The sequence below is a fragment of the Amphiura filiformis genome, unplaced genomic scaffold (genome assembly GCF_039555335.1).
Source record: "Amphiura filiformis unplaced genomic scaffold, Afil_fr2py scaffold_21, whole genome shotgun sequence".
Taxonomy (NCBI): Eukaryota; Metazoa; Echinodermata; class Ophiuroidea; order Amphilepidida; family Amphiuridae; genus Amphiura; species Amphiura filiformis.
This window is the reverse complement of record NW_027305485.1, coordinates 716,502-738,889: the sequence shown is the minus strand read 5'-3', so window position 1 is coordinate 738,889 and position 22,388 is coordinate 716,502. Positions and strand designations below refer to the sequence as shown.

At 35.5% G+C, this 22,388-nt stretch overlaps 1 protein-coding gene across 3 annotated transcripts in view; it reads left to right on the top strand.

Moving 5' to 3' along the window:
* The window catches only part of LOC140143373 (ly6/PLAUR domain-containing protein 6-like), a 96,624-nt gene that overhangs the window by 23,180 nt on the left and 51,056 nt on the right, over positions 1-22,388 (top strand). The window contains exon 1 of one of the 3 annotated variants that reach the window (XM_072165229.1): positions 18,081-18,310. The exons of the other annotated variants lie outside the window; for them this stretch is intronic. The gene's annotated coding sequence lies outside the window, so the exon portion shown is untranslated. Of the gene's footprint in view, positions 1-18,080; positions 18,311-22,388 lie in introns of those variants that run through there. 3 annotated transcript variants of the gene reach the window in all.

Sequence of the window (22,388 nt, the reverse complement as noted above, 5' to 3'; positions counted from 1 at the left end):
AGAAACTACTTTCCATAATTTGATTTGTTTAAAATGGGATTCAATTCTGGTAAAACAATTCCACTCATTGAAACTTGTCAAAATTTATATCTCCATAAACCCATAATTTCCTGTAGGCCTACCATTACTCTGAGGTCAGAATCCACATCACTGATGGTTAAAACAGCTATGATCTGAAAGTTGTCAATTTCCACAACATGCTCATCTATCAAGGCACAGTTCTTTAACCCCAATACATTTGTATAATTTTGAATGACCTTTGAAAATTTGGGCACAAAAACTCATACTTTGCAACATGAGGTCAAATGTTGCACTTTGATTGTTTAATTGAGGTTATTGAACTATGTCATTGGGATGAGGCTATTCTGGTCCATAGTGACATTTTCAGTCCCATTTTGTGAAATAGGCCTATACACATTTAGTACAATGTACTGCCAGTAAGAAAACTGATTTATGATATTTTTATTGATTCCTAATTTTCCACTTCTTGGATATTTTGACTTGAATATTTTGTTTATTTACAAGTACAAAGCTTTACACAGGTGCTAAAGTTATCCAGAGGTCATGTGCACTTTAATCATATTTATACCTTGCAGTGCTGAAATCATGCATACAAAACCATGAAAGTAGCCTTGCAGCGGTGAAAAAGAAATTCACAGAGAGTATGGATATATATAGGCCTAGATCGCTATAGATATGAATATTATGGCGAACAGCCCAGCAGCAATGAGATAGTATCTATATCTACCGATATAGTATGGAAGTCAATCCTACATTTGTCACGATTTGTGGTGTAAATACTCACTGCTTTTGTTTGATTGATATAGATATCATGTTTGTTCCTGCAGCAAAAATGCCTGTCTACTGTTGATTCAAACCCTTGGTAAATAGCAATAGTGGCATTTGTGACCCCAAAATGTATTTTGTGGCATTGAATCATGCAGATAGGGCTACTCAGACCACAGATCCTGGAAAAATATTCCAGAATCTGTGCTCAGACTCAGAGCCATATAAACCCCTACCAACCTGAGCCCCCAGCCTGGGCCTCTTGAGAGACAATGAGTCCTCTTCCAAACCCTTCCTGTCAGTACCCTAACCTACCAGAGCCTCTGGAAGTCTGAAAAGTATGCTGATTGATGGGCAAGGTAAGCAGAGGATTCTGTGGGTTATGCACCATACATTGTATCTCAGTGGCGAAGCGTCATAGGGGCATGGGGGAGAGGGAGATGGAATTCCACCTTTTCAGTTCTCTTTTTTCATTGCATTGTTTTCTTTTCTTTTTATTTCTTTTATTACTCCTCATTTATCAGTGAGCTAAAGTACTGGGCCACAGACAGTGCGTAGCCAAGCAGAGGGAGGTGGGGGGGGGGAAGGGGGCAGCTGCCATCACTGTGAGAACTCCAGCCTCCCTCTAAGTTATTTCAATTATTCTGAAACAATCAAATGTACAAAAGAATCCGAACAACTTTTTTGCTCTAATTGAACCAGTCTTAGCATTTTTACTCATTTTGCTTTTATAAAGACAAGAGTGTAGTGTTAAGTTCAGCATGCAGTGGGTTAAACATGTAATATTTTGTTCTGGTGATTGGTGTGACCTTAAATTAAGGTCAGAGATGTTATTGATAGTGTTGATAGATGGTACAAAAGATGATGCATGTAGCTGGTCATTAATTTTGAGCTGAAATTTCCTGTTTTGAAGGAGGAAAAGCTGTGAAGGGTTTTTAATGATCTTTTGTCTCCAGATAGCTATTAAATATCTGGAAACTCTGGAGACAAAAGACCATTTAATTAATGCTGCAATATTGAGGGATTTGCTCAATGAAAAACACTCATTTTTTGCTGTTATTTGTTCACATGATGATTGTACATTGTAGTGTGCATCTTGGTGTTTTTATAGTGATCTAAAAGTGATCTTTATACAAATAGGTCTATGTACATTGTACAGGTAGGGTCTATTTGTGAACAATCAAAACTTGTGCTTCAAATCCTTCCAGTGTAGCTGGGACCCCCCCCCCCCTGAAAAGTGACTGAAAATGGGACAAAGAATTTACAAATAGGTATGAAAATGTGGCATTTCCCACCACCCCCACCCCACAATGGGACACAAAATTAATGACAATTCGGCTTTGCTCCTTCACAGTAAAAGGCTGGCTACACCCTTGAATCCTTCAATCCTCTACCATTTACTAATATGCCCAGGATTTATGCCTCATTTTGTCCATTTATTACCTTGAAATTGACCTACGGTAACCTGAACCTCTTTTCAAGGTCATTTACCTCCAGCTATTTCATCTTGTTGAACTTGAAATTCTGAATTGGGCTGCGAGGAGGACTAGGACTCTCATCTTATGTTGGTCTTACCCTGGAATTTAAACTTTGGGTCCTTTTATAAAGCCCTGCTAAATTGTTGGTCTAAACAGCGTTCGAAATAGGGCCGGTCAGCCGGCCATTGGCCTGTAACTTTTTGGCCTGGCCGGTAACTTTTCTGATTGGCATCTAGTTGCCGGCCCGGCTGGCCGGTAACTTTTTAAGGTCAAGCCCGGCTGGCCTGTAACTTTTTGAGGCATATTTCGCACACTGGGTCTAAACTTGATAAAAGTGAAGTAAAAGTTTAAATTTAACACAATGTAAACTGATAAAACATTCAAGGTGTCATTCATTTCTGGAAATTAACTTTTTCTAAAGACATTTACTATATATAGTTTTCACCATAAGAATGCCAAACACTTGACAAATCCAGCTGTGATGTCAAATTTTGGGTAAAATGTTTTGTAGGAACACATTTTTGATATTTGTTTTTAAATTTGACTGACTTCACCAAAAATTGTTGAAATTTGTGTGAAAATCATGCTTTTTATGGTGTTTACAGAATTTTTCAAACTTTTTCAGCTAATTTTTCTCAAAGTTGATTAAATGGTAAGCCCTGAGTTATGAGTATTAATATAGTTTTTGAAAATTAAATTAGCAGCCCCCTTCCCCGAGCCAGCCCCCTTGCCCCCAGCCAGCCGCCACTGACTAATTAAAGTTGTGTAAAAAACATTTTTAACCCTAACCCCCTCAGGGCTTTTTCGTGACGGGAAGGGAAAGAAGGAAGGAATAAAGAGAGAAAAGAAAGAAAGAAGTTGTTTGCTCTGGGTGGGATTATCCCAGTGTTCGAATTTAGGAAAAATAAATGGTTGTCCCACGGACAACCAGATTATAATTTCTGGTTGTCCGTCTAAGTTTTTGGTTGTCCGTAGGCCTACAAATATGACTTTTGGCTAGATTTATGGTTGTCCGGCGGACAATCGAATCAGTATTTTTGGTTGTCCGGCGACTTTTTTAGTTGTCCCGGGCAACCGGACAACCAAAATTTCGAACGCTGGTACTGGGATTCGAACCCGAGATCCCTCGCATGGCAAGCACTGGGTCGGCGACACCTTGCCACGGGTCTTGGGCTTCGCTGGCCATCGAAACCGTGCCTATATATGACGATTGCGTCATCACACCACGTGGGATGCACGCACGAACAGCGCATATAACAAGTAGTATTTTGTAGTACTTGGTCCTGTTAGGGTTAAGTATAGGTGTATAGCCAATAAATTAATCTTAACAAAATAACAAGATTCATAGAGAAAGTATTTAGTGAGCCACCCAACATCTTTCAGTGAAAAGTCAATTCAAATTCTCACTACTGAAATGCAGACTGACTGAAATGGGTAAGCTAATTGTTTGGGTGTTGTAATAATCTTAGCTAAGTGACCTCATGTAAGTCTAATTAAGGTGTAATACTAGACGATTTTACCCTCCATCACCTTCCTACATTGAAATACCAGCATGTTTTGATTTCTGCTGACAAAAAGGATCACTCACTTTTGTGTTGCAAACCAGTGTTGTTCTTTCTATTGTGCTGTGCAAAGTAAGGGTTAATGTTAACCATTTATTTTCATCCCTGCTTTAATTTCACAATGACATGATGTGCAAGAACTATTTGTTGCAAACTTGACTCATATTAGTTTCTGTACCAGAGTTTGCTTTGAAATAGTGTAAAAACATCTCAAAAAGTATTTTTTTAATGCAAACACATATATTATGTAGAACAATATGTAAATAATGACATGTTAAATGCATGTTTTGCCTTATTTGGCTAGCCTCTTGCAGAGTTCTTTGCAGCATGTATGGTATATTGGTAGTATTACTATTGTTATTGAAGTCAAGTGTTTCTGAACACACAGATCGATTGGAGTTGTTTGATGTGATTTTCTCCCAGGGATTTTATAAGAGCCTGGTCATCAGTAAATGGGCTATATTCCAGTTGGAATACATCCACCCCAATGGAAACAATTGACTTTAATCTCCCACACAGGGAGTGTAAATTTCAATGAAGTTAGCTGAATGTGTGACTCCATTTGAAATGTGCTGCAGCACCCCTTGTATGGGTGATTAAGGTCATGTCTTCCACAAGGGGTGTATGGATTTCAACTGGAATAGCCCAACATAAAACAAGTTACATCATGTGATGTATTCACTCTTTATTCTAGAAGAAATAAAGAAAATGAAAAGCACTTCATTTAAAGAAAAATAAAGTTAATTTAAATAAATTTGCAACAAAGTCAATCCAAATCCTACAATTATATTTTAATTTCAGTTCATTTTTTGAAACATAGTTCAACACTGAACAATTCAAAAAGTGTTTGTCCTTATTTTGTGATAAAGCACATCAGAAGGAGGACTTTGTGGCAAAGTGCTTTTCAAGATACTGATTAAAATAGACAGAAAAAATAAGGGAAAAAATAAGAATTTGGGATGCTTTATTACTTATAAAATATGTTAAATTCAGTAGAACATTGACAATTTGATATTTTCAATGTTGTCAATGTTAATTAAAAGGGCATTTCGTGATCCACAGCCTCATCCCCCCACTTTTCTCAAAAAAAGTTGAGATTTTTATATCACTGGAATACTCTGGCTACATTTATGTACAAAATATTTCTTGCAGATTAATTCGTTTAGCAAAGATATCGCGAAATTTGAATTTTGTTCTGGTGCACCAGAACGAAATTACAACGCATTGTCTATGGAGCAGTGTAATACACATAATCATGTATAACTCGCAAACGCAAAATCAGAATCAACTGAAATTTTGAGAATATGTTTTTTTCGTGGATATGTACTGAAAAATAGAGGATGCTAGGATCACGAAATCCTCCTTTAATAGAATGAAAACATTGACAAATCAATGTTGGCAAAATATTGATATTATGCAATGGATTGAAACATTACAACATCTTCGATGGATTGTCAACTTGTCATAAAGGATTTTGGTACATGTACACAATGACTTTTCGGGTCATATCTGCTGTTTACACTTCTTTAATTAAAAAATAGTGCTGGTTTTCATCGGGAGTAGAGTATCCCAGAATGTTGTGTATTCTGTGCATTGTATATTTGTGTGTATCTACCACTATTGTACACGAAATTTCATTTCATAGTGAGTCCACTTCAAAATGGTTTAGTACTTCCAAGGACTCACAAGTGGGCTCTTGGTGAGACTGAATGGATCTCAGGTCTTTGGCCTCATCAACTAGCAAACTTTTGTGCTAATTCTCTTACACTCTAAGAGAGTCCTTTTCCGAACGTTGGCCTTTCATAATACATGCAGTCAATCAATTTCCGAATATCATTCAATCCCAGGTCTTTTTGCATGGTCAGTCAATGGTGCCAGTGTGGTTTTTGAGCCATTGTACTAGTCTCAGCTAGTCTTCCGGAGAATTTGTCGCAATTTCCTACGCTTAATTTGCTTCATACAAATGCTTAAATTTTGATAGCTGTCTTATTACGCTTGAGTTGTACCTTCGGGTATTATGTGCTTGTGTATTTTGATTGGTTAAGGTGTTAGCTTTGAAAATTTGGGTTAATTGTCCATCAAGGAAAAGCTTAGCTTGCTAAAGTTTGAGTCAAATTGGTAGCAAATCGATTAAGCAGGGTGAATAGATACACATTCAGAAAAATATTCAAGAAAACACTAATGTTCAACAAACCTTTCAAGATATACTATGATATGCCTGCCCTGTCAAGTCACCAGCTATAAAACTGTTAAAATTTGTTCTTTTAAGGGTGGTCTTAACCCTGGAATTATGGAAACTTTTGGGCCTCATAACTGCTAAATTATTGGACTGAAGTAAAGTATACATATTTAGAATGCATGATGAATTCATCTCTGTGAAGTCAAATTTGTGCATAAAAGCTCATTTTTTTGCCCAATCTTTAAGGATGTAACAAACAAATTCTTGAGTCAATTTTTTTAACTAGATAAAAATATCTAGGATCCATTTTTTCAATTTTTTTTTTTTTTTTTGAATTTTGATCAACTTCACCAAAAATATTTGAAATTTGGGCAAAAATCAGGCTTTTTTATGATTTTTTGGCAAAATAATTTTTGACCATTTTTGGTGCAAATAGTGGGTTCTTCTCCCCCCCCCCCCCAAAAAAGTATGTAGGTACAAAAATATAACCTGTATAACATACCCTGTATGTGCATACATTTTGTACAATCACATTCCCACACTTATTCCATTTTTTCAGTGCAGCATGCAAGACCCCAGGATCACATATAGGTCTAATAGGTAGTTTTTAATCAAATCGAGTCCCTGCCTTTTACCTATAGGGATTTATTCATCCCATATTTGATTATCCGATTAAAGTATTTGTGAATATGGAAGTTATTCATATATTTCATATCACATAGCTGCCATTAGATGTCTGATATCTGGTGTAGAAAGTGAATGTTGGAAGTTTAGATGAAGTTTGACTTTAGTAAAACAGAGGATCAGAGAGCAATATGGATCTTTCTTTTATCCGGCCATGTTTAATAGCTTCATAGGAAAATGCATTTGTAGGAACTTTGATGCTGTTAATACTATGAAGCACTCAAATAGTAAATACCATCTTATATCATAGTACCCTTTACTGAGTACTCTGGTTGTTCAATTTTAAATCTTCAGTCATTCAATTACACTAATTCACTTCTACAGATTTTTCACTTATCCGACCATTATGGTCCCATCATGGCCGGATAAAAAGAGGTTGAACTGTACCAAAACGACATGCTTTATAGCCTTCAAACTAGCTATCTTCAATAGCTTTTTATACACTATAAATCACTATGATATAGTTAAAGCTATCTAAGGTAGATAGCACAAATGGCATGCTGTAAGAAAAAGAGCCATATTATTAACAAATCCTTAAATGGATATGAAAACATGTTCTGGTGAATCTCTGTCCCAGCACCTCCAATTAAATGTTTTCAGCAGGTTGGAAAGACCTTCCAACATTTAAAGATCAGAGGTTGGGTGGTTTTTCAAGTTGCAATGATTTTTTAGGGTTATTTAAAACTTAAAAATCTCAACCAAGCGATCCTACTTGGCAATTCTGTCCACCATAGTCTTTTATCATCGCCTAAAGGACCCAACGACTACATGTACAGTACATGAAGCAGCTATTAACATGAATGTTAGTCGCGGTTATTTATTAAACCTTCTGAATGTATTTTCCATTAGGTAGTATGCATTTCAATTTAATGTTCCCCCTGCCCCAAGCGATTGATACACACATGGTCGCAAACTGGCTGTATACATCGCGTGGCAAGAAGTGAAACGTTAATAAATTGCTATATTGGTTAATGGTTCACTCTCTGTTGATTTACTGTTATAGCCAAAAAGGTTGAGGATAATTTTTGTGTGATAAAATTAAGATTAATATAACATGTGGGATACTAAAATAAATGTTATTATATGAAATCCACCATGGACCTGTTTTGGTAATCAGTATTTTATTTTTATTAGAACAATGGAAATTAACATGATTGAAAACAAACTAATTATTTTATTGTTATTCATACCAATTGATGTTTTTCATAAAATAACAATAAAGGAATTCCTCAAGGTCCAAGCACAGACCCTACAGAGGCACATATAATGTGCAGTATGCATTATTATGATTCTGGCTAACTCTGCCAATGTGATTTCCATAAAGACCACACATAATTCAGAAATTGAAGAATGATTGGATAAATGAAATTGAAAGTTTTAACATCGTTTTTTCATAGCAAAACTGGCAAATGCTTTGGGAAAACAAATATATATGGTTGTTGAAGTATTTGAAAAAAAAATAATAATAATAATAATAAAACGCCCAAAACCAGTATAATCAAATTAGAGTGAAGTCAAAATTTGTCTCAACTTGTGTGCTCAAAAAATTAACTAAAACATTTCTAAATAAGGATCATTGCATTTAAATTTCAGCTCATTTGGAGCATTTTTGGTTCAAATGACCTTTTTTGACCCCTGTGACCCCTTGGATGACCTCTGACATTAGGAAATATTTGTATTATATTCTTTGCTCCTTCCTCTTTCATTTGACATCACTCGGGGGTTCATACCTTTGTAGCATTTAAAGATATATGTCCATTTCAGACCAAAAGGTTAGTTAGGGACTTAGTAACCTAGTAACATACACTGTTAGAGGCTGATACCATTTCATGGTTCAGCAAAAATGAGTGATACAAGAATAAAATGTTTCTGAAATAAAAGTTAGGATATCATTCTTATACATGTATATAGTCTTTTCACCTTCAGGGCATCATAGCCATGATAGCATAATATGCATTTACGGATGAGTCACGGTGTATGTCGGCCTCAAAATATCAGTGAAATTGACTCAGATCACTCACCTGGTAAATGTGCTTAAAAGGCATTATGTCGGAAGCAACCTTGGATTCAGAATAGTCATCAAATATAATTGCATTACATATTAATTAGCTAAGATGTCATATTTTTAATAGCTTTCACACAAAAATTCCTATATCTGATTAGAACATGGTAAATTTGGTTTACAATTGAAATTTTGCCTCAATACCCGGGCTCAATACCACCTCAGATCGTAGCAGATCATGAAACTCTCCAGGATCTGTGATACCACTGACTACCTACGTGTACATTTGTAGTAGTGGTTGATTGTTAAAAAATAAATCCAATAATATTGTTGCGAACCCTTAATTGGGGTATCACAATTATTAACTAATATAGGCCTACAGAAACACGACAACTATAAGAGCAAGACATTGATGATTCACTTAAGGTTTTATTATAGCGTATATGATGATGAACATGCTGCGATACTTCGAATAAACGATCGACTCCGAATAAACAAAAGACTCTGAACTGACTGACTATCTATGAACTGACTGATTACTCTTACCAAGCACGTGGCTTATATAGGGCTCATTACCATACGGCCAAAACTTTGTAGGGTCAAACTGCAGATTTCAGGTATGGTCAACCACACATTTTTTGAAGTAACCCTGGGCGATATCACACCAATATTTTCTGGGCCCAGATCTGTGGGTTTGTACTCGCCAAACTATTTGTAGGATTGCCCGTCCTTGGATCTGAATCTGTGGATGATTTGTTCTCGCCAAACTATTTGTAGGATTGCACGTCCTTGGATCTGAATCTGTGGTTGATTTGTTTACCCTGAATACTAGCTACTCTTGTTTTAGTGTCATAAATTAATGATATAAGACAAATCTTATACAGGCCATAATCGTGCATAATTATTATCAAACATGATCTACAGGATCATAACACTGCCCTCTCCTTAGATTGGACAATGTCCCCATTGTTGACACGAGTAAAAGTTTTCTTAGCGAATTGTTTAACAACCAAAAGTGTAAAGTCAACAAAAAAAAATATATAGGAACATGCTAATTGCTATGGGGAAAAATATTTCGATAGGCCCTATGCGTGTTATTGCGCTCACTGACAATTGAATCTAACAGAATACTGAACATCAAATTCATTAACGTAACCAAAAAACAAACAATTCTGTATGTTCAAACATATCCAAATTGGTGCATATAAAAAAAGAAGAACTCGAGCATTCGTCTATCTCAATTTATATCAATATCATAATTATCTGATCATCAACAGATCAACAAGCCATTAATAAACTGCACGCTATAAACAAACGTCATCACACAACCAAAACGCCTTTCTAAGTGACAATCAAAATATTACAGACTAACGGACAATGATCCAAATTTCGCAAACATAAAGCGCACTATCGAAAAATATCCCCAAGCAATAAACTATTCATAACTATAACTACACAACACGCGTTAGAGTATAACTTATATAAGAGTTAGTACAGTAGTATAACCAATAGAAAAGGTGTCGTTCCAGATATCAACAAAACATAGGCAAGGTCCTCAGAATTTTAAGCAATGATTTTTTTCCTTTCAATATTAATTTAAAAAAATAATAATTTTTAATGTAACTAGAATAAATTTTGTCTTCAAAATTGTCATCCAATTTCAAAACATCGAAAACCAAACTGTGAACGTGGTTAACGGGCACAGTTGCACAAAGCACGTTCTAACCATCCTAAGCCATTGTAGCTTAATTAAAACCATAATTGTAATAAAGCAGGTTTTTCTAAATGAACTGAATTCCAGGAAAAATAAATCTTGTTCCGTACAAGATAATGAATTAGGTACATTCAAACATCTAATCATCCAAAACAGAATTAAATAAGCTTAAATAGGACCTGCCCGAACGACTTTTGCCCATTTCGGATATCACCGAGTGATTATTAATAACCTTTATCCATTAGACTGTTTCTTTTTGATACAGTCGATCTATATTCATCTAGAACCTTTATATGTGAAGATCAGTTGGGTTATACCTTAAAATTACACGAAATCAGGGTTAGGGTTAGCTGAGGTTAGGATTAGGGTTAGCTGGGGTTAGGATAGGATTAGCTGAGGGTTAGGATATGATTACTGTTAGGGTTAGGGTACACGAAATGATTACGTGAAGAATCGACTGAACTTGACTGAACCAGAGTCCACTAAAACGCGGACAAGAAACACAACAAGTCAATTAATCGAACTGCATGCTGGGGTAGTGTATGCAATATACCACTAATATGCACGCGACCATGCGTGCACACACAACCATTCAACGCAAGAGCAAAGCAACTGTTACGTTCAGCCAATTACTTCTCGTAATATCCATGAAATATTTAGATACCTTACTCTACATCATCTTAAACTTGTGACACGTGACTGAGCAAACTTTAACATCTTTTCGATTAAATGATTAATGAAATGATTAGACAAAATAATCAAATAGGCCTACTGTGATTTAGCGCCGACATGCCAAAAACGCCTTCAAAAAAAAAAAATTTTAAGAGACTTTATACTAATCACTTTTGAATTATATCAAGTATAAAAAATGGAAAGCGGCACAACCAAAATCAATAGAATCTGAATTTGAAAGAAAATCGCACCCATAATAATTTGGTTTCAATAATTATTCACTATTAAACAAAACCGAAATTAATGTCACGAAAGATGTCCCTTTTTAACACAAAATTATGAAAACATTAACACAACTATAAAATGTGCTAAATTATAACGGCAACGTGATGACTAAAGTCAAAGCATAAAATACGAAATCAACTCATTCATGCGTGGCAATCTGAAATCATGAAAAGAATTTTGGTATATAACTACTCTGCTTTGAAACCTCAATAATATAAAACCATAGACAGTTTACTCTGTCAATAAACAGTTGAGATACATCATGATCCTAAATGATAATATTGGGCACATTAATTATAAATCGGAAATTGTAACTCCTCTAACGTCAAAACAACAATGAATGAAAGAAAGTTACGCAACTTGAACAAACCGCTATAGATAAACAGTTGGTTCCAGCTGAGAACTGGTGGTTTTGTCTGAAGTTGTTTCCCGCATCTTCATCCTTATTTCTCATGAAGATAAAAAGTTTTAAATATAACAAAACACATCTTATCGTCCAAATCAAAAGAAACATAATTACACTTTTCTGAAATTGTAACACTCTTTAGATACCTTTTTGAACGGAATTGGAAGGAAGCATTTTCACGCACATGGGCTCTAGGGCCTATCATGTGACAACATTCAACATGTTTAACGAATTTGACTTACAGCATGATGTATCTCAATAAACATAAAATAACACCACAGGTATTTTGGAATGTGGTAAGACACACTTGTATAAAACATTAATACCATAATGTCCATTTAAGTTCCTCAGTGCGTTAAAGTTCAAATATTAAGTATAAATAACGTCCTTTTGAGTTCCTCAGCGCATAAAGTCAAGTTCAAATAAGTATAATCCTTTTGTTAAGTCAATTTCCACGGGGACTTAAAAGCTGGTTTAATAGCGTTTAGTATTGCAATGACATGTCCAAAATATTCCAGATTTAGTTGTACGCATCTTTTTATCAAAAATTTAAACAAACCGTCATAATATATTCCTCGAATCTCCGCCAGAGTCAATCAGTTTATAATAAACAATCACCACAATACCAGTGCTTTGCATGATCATCAAGTTCAAACGGTTGTCGAAAAGGCCTAAAATCATGGCATCATTTGTCACAAAAACGGCTCCGTGTATCCATCCTTTCACAAGTTTCAAGTCAACTCCAAGTTCAGCAAACGCTTATTATGTCTATTTATCCTATGCTTAATTAATTTACTTTCATCTGGAAAAGTGTTCCGACGTGGCTAACTTCAAATGTTCATATCTCCCGGGTATTTCTCATATAATTCGTACTCTGTCTTTATTCACAAAAAGTATAGTGTCCTGCAGATTTGTTACCTATACGTAGCAATCAATTCGCCTGATAACCCCACTTTCTGGGATTCAGGATATCAATCTCTGCATCCTCCAGAATCTTTATACTATAGGAACACATTCCTTTGTACAATTACTTTGTTGCAATTCTTAACATCGCTCTCAGCAATACTTTAGCAATCAGTATCACTAACTACTAAATAGCTTTCCGACACTGGCTCCGTTTTCCAAATTGAGAATACAACATCAACAGAAACATTTTCATATCAGATCAGTACCAATGCAACTCCATTGTCGAACTTACAGATCCGTAACAGCGTCTCCAACTGTTCCATCTTCAGGGATGCACACTCCCCAATGTGAAAGTGGTGAATCTTGCAAATAACAATCTGCCATGTTGTACTATATGACATAAAAATGAGTCTTCCGACAGTGATCAACCTCCGTACGTAGCGGACGAGAGGGGACCGGCCAAGTCAACCCTCATACAGCTGCTCCAGACCAGTACCATACCGGTCAACAGCTTCTGGCAACTGCTCCAACAGTTCCATCATCTATGAATTAACATAGAAACGTCCTCATCTTAATACGCGAGCGTATCTTTCACATGTTAAACTTGAAGTATTCCTCTCAAACTTTGAGAAAGCGGCCAGCATTTTGCGATATGCAAGAGCAACAAAACAATTGTTGTTGATACAAAATCGTTATCCAAGGGGTTTTAATTACATGCTGATTAATTGACTTAAACATGACTTAACTTTCCGTCGTGTTAACGTCGAATTTAACCACGGACCCAATCAATCGTGGTACATATATAGACTGAGTTGCCACATACCGGTAGTTCACTCCCTTTCTCCTTTCCACTACTGCCAGTGCTCTTCCCTTACTGTGTCTAACATCAGCTTCATTTCTCATGATGACCATGAATATCTTAACTTCATGTCGTGAAAAGTCAACTAGACTTTGTTTCCCTGGCGCTACACTCCATGCCGTCATGGTGGTAACCCTGCCCACCATGACCAAAAGTACAATATAACCAGCTATTAACGCTATCATCTTCTTATTGATGTCTCTCCTGCTCTCCAATTCATGTTTCTATTCCTTTAAAACATCCATCTCCTCCATGACTGAAGAATAGCAATCCGCCTGCGCTTGCGACTTCTTCTTTCTCTTATTCTTGTCCGCGTGGTTGCATAATAATAATTATGAAAACGTGTTGAAGTCCAAAATCCCGTCGCTGCCACCAGTGTTGCGAACCCTTAATTGGGGTATCACAATTATTAACTAATATAGGCCTACAGAAACACGACAACTATAAGAGCAAGACATTGATGATTCACTTAAGGTTTTATTATAGCGTATATGATGATGAACATGCTGCGATACTTGAATAAGCGATCGACTCGAATAAACAAAAAGACTCTGAACTGACTGACTATCTATGAACTGACTGATTACTCTTACCAAGCACGTGGCTTATATAGGGCTCATTACCATACGGCCAAAACTTTGTAGGGGTCAAACTGCAGATTTCAGGCGGGTCAACCACACATTTTTTTGAAGTAACCCTGGGCGATATCACACCAATATTTTCTGGGCCCAGATCTGTGGGTTTGTACTCGCCAAACTATTTGTAGGATTGCCCGTCCTTGGATCTGAATCTGTGGATGATTTGTTCTCGCCAAACTATTTGTAGGATTGCACGTCCTTGGATCTGAATCTGTGGTTGATTTGTTTACCCTGAATACTAGCTACTCTTGTTTTAGTGTCATAAATTAATGATATAAGACAAATCTTATACAGGCCATAATCGTGCATAATTATTATCAAACATGATCTACAGGATCATAACAATATCCAGAATTATATATTTTAAAGATTGTTGTAGAAAAATATTATTCTTTCATCTGAAAACCCACGTTTTCCTTTTGGCTGCCCAAGGTGCCAGACATTTTGTATAATATTTTCATTTGAATATTTTATTGCTTTTGGCCATCTAGAAAACAATTACATTGGTCCTTCAATTTTTTTAACCTCCAGTCTGTGTGAGGTTCTTGCCCTTAGCATACTAGTATTTATCTAAGAATGATTTGGAAGGGAATCAATGGGTATTTCTTGTAATCTGGTGGTAAATTAAACCAACAGGGAACATGAGCTTGGGTTTTTGTGTTAAAATCTTAACTTGAACCCTTTGGGGGTGAAATCTGGCCAATTAGCATCATTTGATATATCAAGGTGCTTCTGTATAATTACGGGCTTGTAGTCAGGGGTTTGGAAGAGTTCAGTTGAACCCCCTAAAATTGTTAAGCTCTTTGGGGAGAGCGAGTTGGCGCAGCGGTACTTCCCTCGCCTTGCACCACTGAGGTTCCAGGTTCAAGCCGCGGCCGTGCCCAAGGCCTGTTTATCCCAATCCATGCTCGCTCTCGCAGGTTTTCTCCAGGATCTCCGGTTTCCTCCTGCTTCAAAATCGGTGATTAGTTGTATGGTTATCAAAAACTAACTTCACCCAATGGAATTTGGGCAGCTGTAGAAAATGGGTGGATGTTACAATCTAAGTGCGGATAGGTTTGTGCCAGGTTAGGCTGCAACCAGCCTAGTTGATGCGATCTGATTGTATTTGATTTGATTACAGTGCTTTGAATCCTCTGGAAAAATGCGCTATATAAATTCCGAAATTTATTTATATCTGGAAAAAAAAACATGGTAAATTTTTAAGGTAGAACTCCATGGCAATGAAAAACTAACCTGTCCATATTGTGAGTACTTAACACACAAAGGCTACCAACAGGTACATTGTAGTATTGAGTATTCCATGTTTTTAGGAAGTATTTGGCCTAGTTTTACAAAAATAATGTGCAAAAACTGTAGCTTTAGAAAAATAAGATTTCATATAAATACAAAGGGCGGAAATGAATATGAACATTATTTGAATGGAGACATAGAACGACTGACATAACTTTTGTTGGACAAACTATTGATCACATTTATACACAAGTTTGTTTCACTCTGGCTTTAATAATACTTTATGACTTTCAGAGGAGTCTATTTTGAACCCAGGTGGAATTTTAGTTCAAACCCCTGCTGTGTATTTGGGTGAAAAACAAAACAAAAATCGAGCAAAAAAGTAAACACTTTTCACCGATCACCGCGATGGCATTGCATTGTGAATATATCATCAATATAATGAGTGCACAATAATAGACGATTGATTAAAACACAATATAAATGTAATTCCTTTTGTTGAGATGAACAGAGGAGTGTTGTTATCCTGTGAGAAACTTCTGCGGGGCAAATGTTGAACATGAACAATTGAACTTAAAAGAGAAGCATACCTCGGTCCATAGGGGGTGGGAACTGATGGTCATTGACATTGCGACTTGTATGGGAACTGGATAAAACTATGATTTGACTTGGATGTCTAATCCATTATAATTGTTTAAGAATATTAGATGCCAAATTGTTTTTGTGGCAGGAAGATTTCAAATATCTATTATTTGGTTCACCTCAAGTTCGGAAGTGATATCAATGCTTTTTCGTGGTTGCACTGTAAGTATGTCACCAAACCACTCTTGTGTGCATGAGTGTGCACTTTGCACGATGAACTTTACACACATGATAAAATGCTGCACCCAGTGAAATATGCACCTTCGTCTCTACCAAACAAGTTTTTGAGGTGCCCCAATTTGTACATTTCAAATATGCATGCTAACAATTTCATCATCTGTGTAGAACTTTGTGATATCACAAAATATACCAAGATCTATTCTATATTGAAGTGCTATTTTACAAAATTAGGCCTACTACAGAGTATAAATGGAAGTGTTATTTTACAAAATTAGGCCTACTACAGAGTATAAATTGAAGTGCTATTTTACAAAATTAGGCCTACAACAGAGTATGTATGTAAAATGAACTGTGCATAAGAAAAATAGTTGACCCCCCTGCAAATCAACATTTTAGTATCCAACAAAAGTTCAAATATACATTGTAGCTTTATTTATTAATTCAATGCAGAATTTCTTTGCCATGATTTATCTTCATACTTAAAAATAAAATCATACACATGTATGATAATTGCTTTTGTGGTTTCATCAGCTGTTCATATAGATGGCTTTTGTTTTCAGAGATTCACAGTACTGCGGATCTGTGGTTAATGGTTTCTTGATAATTATCCGATACTTTTTACAGATCATGCTTGAAAAAAGGTAGTCTCAAGCATAGATCCTCAAAAACAAACAAATCCTGAGGTAATGGTTCTGTTTTTTGAAACTTACGAAAAGAGTGCTGACTGAGTAATTTTTTTTTTGGGGGGGGGGGGGGTTTAAAATGTCAAGTTTTTGAAATGGTGTCATATAACATGCGTGTTGTTATACCTATTATCTGTAATGTTATGTTTACATAAGTTGCTCTGTTCATGATTTTTTTCAGGTATATTATGTTTAGCCATATCACATACACTGTATACATTGCACTATGCATACAAAATCCATAGTTTAGTGTGTGATATATATTGTTCCCTTCAGCTTAAATTATACATAGGTAAGGTATGATAGGTGACTTTGCTTTGTCATGTTCACAATATTCATTGGTTTGGTTTATACATGTGTGTTTGTTTGTCAGTATTAAAGATTGATTTGAAAAAATGTCCAAAAGTGCAGCGGTGATTTATCATTGGTATACTGCAATTACTTATCCTGTGAATGCTTGTTTTGTCTGCTTACTATTACTAGCATTAGCACAGAAATCATTAAATACAAGTTTCTGTATAACTCACAATGACTGCAAAGTTTGACAATCATTGTCACAGCCAAATATTAAAGGGTAGGTTGTTTTTGAGGTGCAATCATGTGGATAATGGGATACGGTCTAACAAGGCTTTGTCAGTTGTGCATTGCCAAGTCTGCCAACTTCTCCTTCCAAAGGTCATTTTACTTTTTCGTAACTGGCAATCAACTAAATGCCTGGAAGCAAAACTTGTAAAGTGAAGAATTTGGTATGCATCATTTAGCAGTTTGGCCGTAGCAGAAGTTGCAGACGAGGGAGCCTCAGTTTGTCGGTGATTCTGTTCATCATCACTGTTGCGTTTTCTCTTTACGCATTCTCTGGTAGTACACGTATAGTCAGTGAGCATGGTGGCGTTTTGTTCGCTGTAAACTTAGCAGCATCTGAAACTGCATTGTGTATGCAAGATTATATGTAATGCACTAACAACATTGGGACTGGATGTGTTATAGGAGAGGGAATGTGCTGCTTGTGTGATAACAAAATGTGGATTTTATACTGCATATAGTTGTTATATGTGCATTGAACTTCACTGGAAATATAATACTACACCGTAGAAGTCGGAAGCTTTCTATAGCTTTCTAAGAAGCATCTCAGCTTTGTTTTGGTCTCAACAGAGTTCTTCACGAATACATTTTGCTTGAAAAACCCCTTGGAACGCTATATTGTGTGATTAGTCATAGGTGGAATTTCATATCAGAAACAAGGGGCTGAGGCTACACTGTGGAATTCAACTGACAGGTTGGCATTTTATACACTTTTGGATCTTATGTTATGTTTTTCATCACTAGTCAATTTGACTATGTAGTATCACTTTCATGCAGATGTTAGCTGATTTAAAGTGGATTTTATCTGTCAACTCTTTGGTAAGTCAGTGTTCCTTGATATTTTTTTCTCCCATGAAAAAGTAGTAAAACTAAAGGGCTAAAAATAGCATGTTTATTTGCTGTAGGTGTATTAAAATGAGAGTTGAAGCAGTCGTTATAGGATTGATTTGAAAATAAAGAAAATTCTGTAGGAAAATTGTCACAAAATGGCTTGTGCCCCTTACCCCCATTCAGTGTCATCCCTCTCATAGGATGACTCAAGCTATGCCACTGAGTTTTTATTAATTTAATTCATGGCAAACTCTATTTTGAAAATATTTACTTTTAATATTTATAAATAGCCATTTATACATTTTTTTATAAATGATCTATTTTCTGGATTTCTCATAGAATGAAATGCGGTAAAAGTACCACCAAAACAAAAGTTGGGCACCCACCCTCAGGAAACAAACTTGTTTGTTATAGCATTAGTTAGTGAGTGGGTTGGATTTGCCGGCTATCTTTAAAGTTTTTAAGTGGCTTCTCTTTGTATTTTGGAGAAGGTTCATATAGTTCACCTGGGTGGGAGTTTATGTTGTTCTGTCAATGATTGGGTTATTTCAAATGAGGTTACCTGAATTTCTATTTGAAATTCACACTACCTGTGTGGAAGATTAAGGTATTTTCTTCCATAGAGGGTGTATGGATTTCAACTGAAAATCTCATATTGTGGTGGGTGGGAGTTAATGTTGTTCTGTGACTGTGAGCGACATATCTGGAGTAATGTCCTACCATCAAACACGTACTGAGGATTGACTTTTGGCTTGTTGATCAATGCGTTATGCTTGTAGGCAATATGTCGGACATTGATAGGGTTCTTGATGGAATATACAGATTTTGATCACAATCGTCAATGGATTTAACATTATTGTGTGACCCTTAAGGGTATCCGTAGGGGAGAACACTTTGTTTTGGCCAGGTCTGGCCAGGTGCATGTTTGTTCGCAGTCTACAGGTGTAACTAGGTTGTTGTATATTCTATAATTTTCCTGGTGTGTTAACTGTGATTACATCTAGACACCAGTTTATTTTTTATTTGAACGGGACCCTAATTTAATGAGAAAACGCCGAAAAAGAGAGGCCCGGCAAAAGCCGATTTGCAGACAATTTTGTAGCTACAGAAAGCTCGGATTCCATATAACAACTACGGAAACCAATCAGTGCCAGAAGTGTTGATTTATATTTCATCCACTTAGGTTTGGCTTAACCCACTAAAAGGTAAAACTTTAAGGCTGATCATTTTAATTATAAATGTAGTGTGTGTGTAAAAGTATATTTCTCAAAATGGAGGAGAGCGCCTATGACTATTGTCCGTTCTGTCTACATGGTCTATGATAATTATTTTCTTACCGAAATATATTCACTTAAAGGGGCACTTCGTGATCCACAGCCTCATCCCCACTTTTCTCAAAAAAGTTGAGATTTTTATATCACTGGAATACTCTGGCTACATAATGTTTATGTACAAAATATTTCTTGCAGATTAATTCGTTTAGCAAAGATATGGAAATTTGAATTTCGTTCTGGTGCACCAGAACTAAATTACAACGTATTGTCTATGGAGCAGTGTAATACACATAATCATGCATAACTCGCAAACGCAAAATCGGAATCAACTGAAATTTTGGGAATATGCTTTTTTCGTGGATATGTACTGAAAAATGTCATAAAAAGAGGATGCTAGGATCACGAAATACTCCTTTAACACAGACCACGGTTGCCAAACAAATGAGGGCAAACCGCGGGTCAAATCATTGAAAAGTCGCCTAATATTTTTTTTTATCAACCGTTGGTTTCTATGAGATAAAAAACTACCAGAAGTCGCGTAAGCCAATGTTGAGAAGTCATGCAATATTTTTCTTAACCATCAATTGGTGTCTATAGGACAGGAAATTGTCGCGAGGAAAATCTTCAAAACTCATCCTATTGACCTAGGCCTATTACATCGCGGGTTTGGCAACCCTGCAATATATACAGTTATATAACATCGCACCGCATTGTGAGGTGAACGAACTGAATGTTGACATTGTATTCAGGATTTAAAACAAGAACTGTCTTTAACCAGACAATGCGGTTGGTATAAAATATAGCGTGTGATATCATGATATCAACTTCAAAATCTAAAAACAAAAGTAAAGAAATAATTTAGGGCGAAATAAATAAACAGCGTACAGCAGGTGCTATCTTGTCAATAATGATAAGAGGAACATGAAAAAACCCAGCAGAGAGCATGCACCCCAGTAAAGAGTTAAATAAAGCAAGGAAAAATCATAATGTGCAGAAGGCCTACTTTTCGGATGATATTCACAGAAACAAAAATAAAGAACTAAAGATCTAAAAACAAAAGTAAAGAAAATGAGGGCGAAATAAATAAACAGCGTACAGCATGTGATGACTTGTCAATAACGATAAGAGGAACATGTACCTCAATAAAGAGTTTAAATAAAACAAGGAAAATCATAATGTGTAGAGGCCTACTTTTCGGATGATATTCACTGAAACAGAAAAAAAGAAATAAGTTTAAAGAATTATATATTTTAAGATTAGATAATGAACAATCATACATAAAAATGTGACAGGTGTCTGATGATATTTATACACTTCGAGCAAAAAATAAAGAACTACTTAACACGCGACATAAATAAATAGCCATATTTTATGAACGAACTGAATGTTGACATTGCGGACCAGGATTTGAAACAAGAACTGTTTTCAAAAAGAAAACGCTGGTTGGTATAAAAACATAGCGTGTGCTATCATGATATAAACTTCAAAATCTAAAAACACAAGTAAAGAAATAATTTAGGCGTAAATAAATAAACAGCGTACAGCAGGTGCTATCTTGTCAATAATGATAAGAGGAACATGAAAAAACCAGCAGAGAGCATGCACCCCAGTAAAGAGTTAAATAAAGCAAGGCAAAATCATAATGTGCAGGAAGCCTACTTTTCGGATGATATTCACAGAAACAAAAATAAAGAACTACGTTAGTACGTTTGAAAAATTATATAATTTGAAATTAAATAATGCAAAATCATACATAAAAATGTGACATGTGTCTGATGATAATTATACACTTGACCAAAAATTAAAAAAAATACTTAACACGCGACATAAATAAACAGCCATCTATCAAGAATGACAAGAGGAACATGAAAAAAAACACCTAATATATGAGAGCATGCACCCCAATAAAGAATTGCTTTAAAATAAAACAATAAAAAATCATGACATGTGAAATGTATGTTGATACACTTATAAATAATACTCAAGGGTGAAAAAAAAAACACCTTATCTACCGATATTTCCACAGTTAAACATACTCAGTGATCACTTGTACTAAAACAAAAATAAAGAAATACTTCACAAATGAAAAGAGGAACACATAAAAAATAAATAAGCGAGCAAAAAAAAAAAAAAAAAAATTAGTAAAAGATAAAATAATGATAAAACGTACAAGAAGGGGCAAAATATTTGTCGTAAAAACTTATTAAATGCTCATTTGCTCTAAGATATTTAATGTTTGCAATTTACTCCTAGTTTATCATTTATTTATTATTTATCTAGGCTTATATATCTTTTATTTATTTATCTATTAATTTATCTATTTATCAATTTATTTCAATATCATTATTATTAAGTGCCTATTTATAATGATATTTAAATCTATCAACATTATGCTTACGTCATCCAGGAGTTATTATCCCACTTGAAATCGCCATATAAACACAAATTAATAAAGAAATACCCAACAGGTGTCTGATGATATTTATACACTTCGAGCAAAAAAATAAAGAACTACTTAACACGCGACATAAATAAATAGCCATATTTTATGAACGAACTGAATGTTGACATTGCGGACCAGGATTTGAAACAAGAACTGTTTTCAAAAAGAAAACGCGGTTGGTATAAAAACATAGCGTGTGCTATCATGATATAAACTTCAAAATCTAAAAACACAAGTAAAGAAATAATTTAGGCTAAATAAATAAACAGCGACAGCAGGTGCTATCTTGTCAATAATGATAAGAGGAACATGAAAAAACCAGCAGAGAGCATGCACCCCAGTAAAGAGT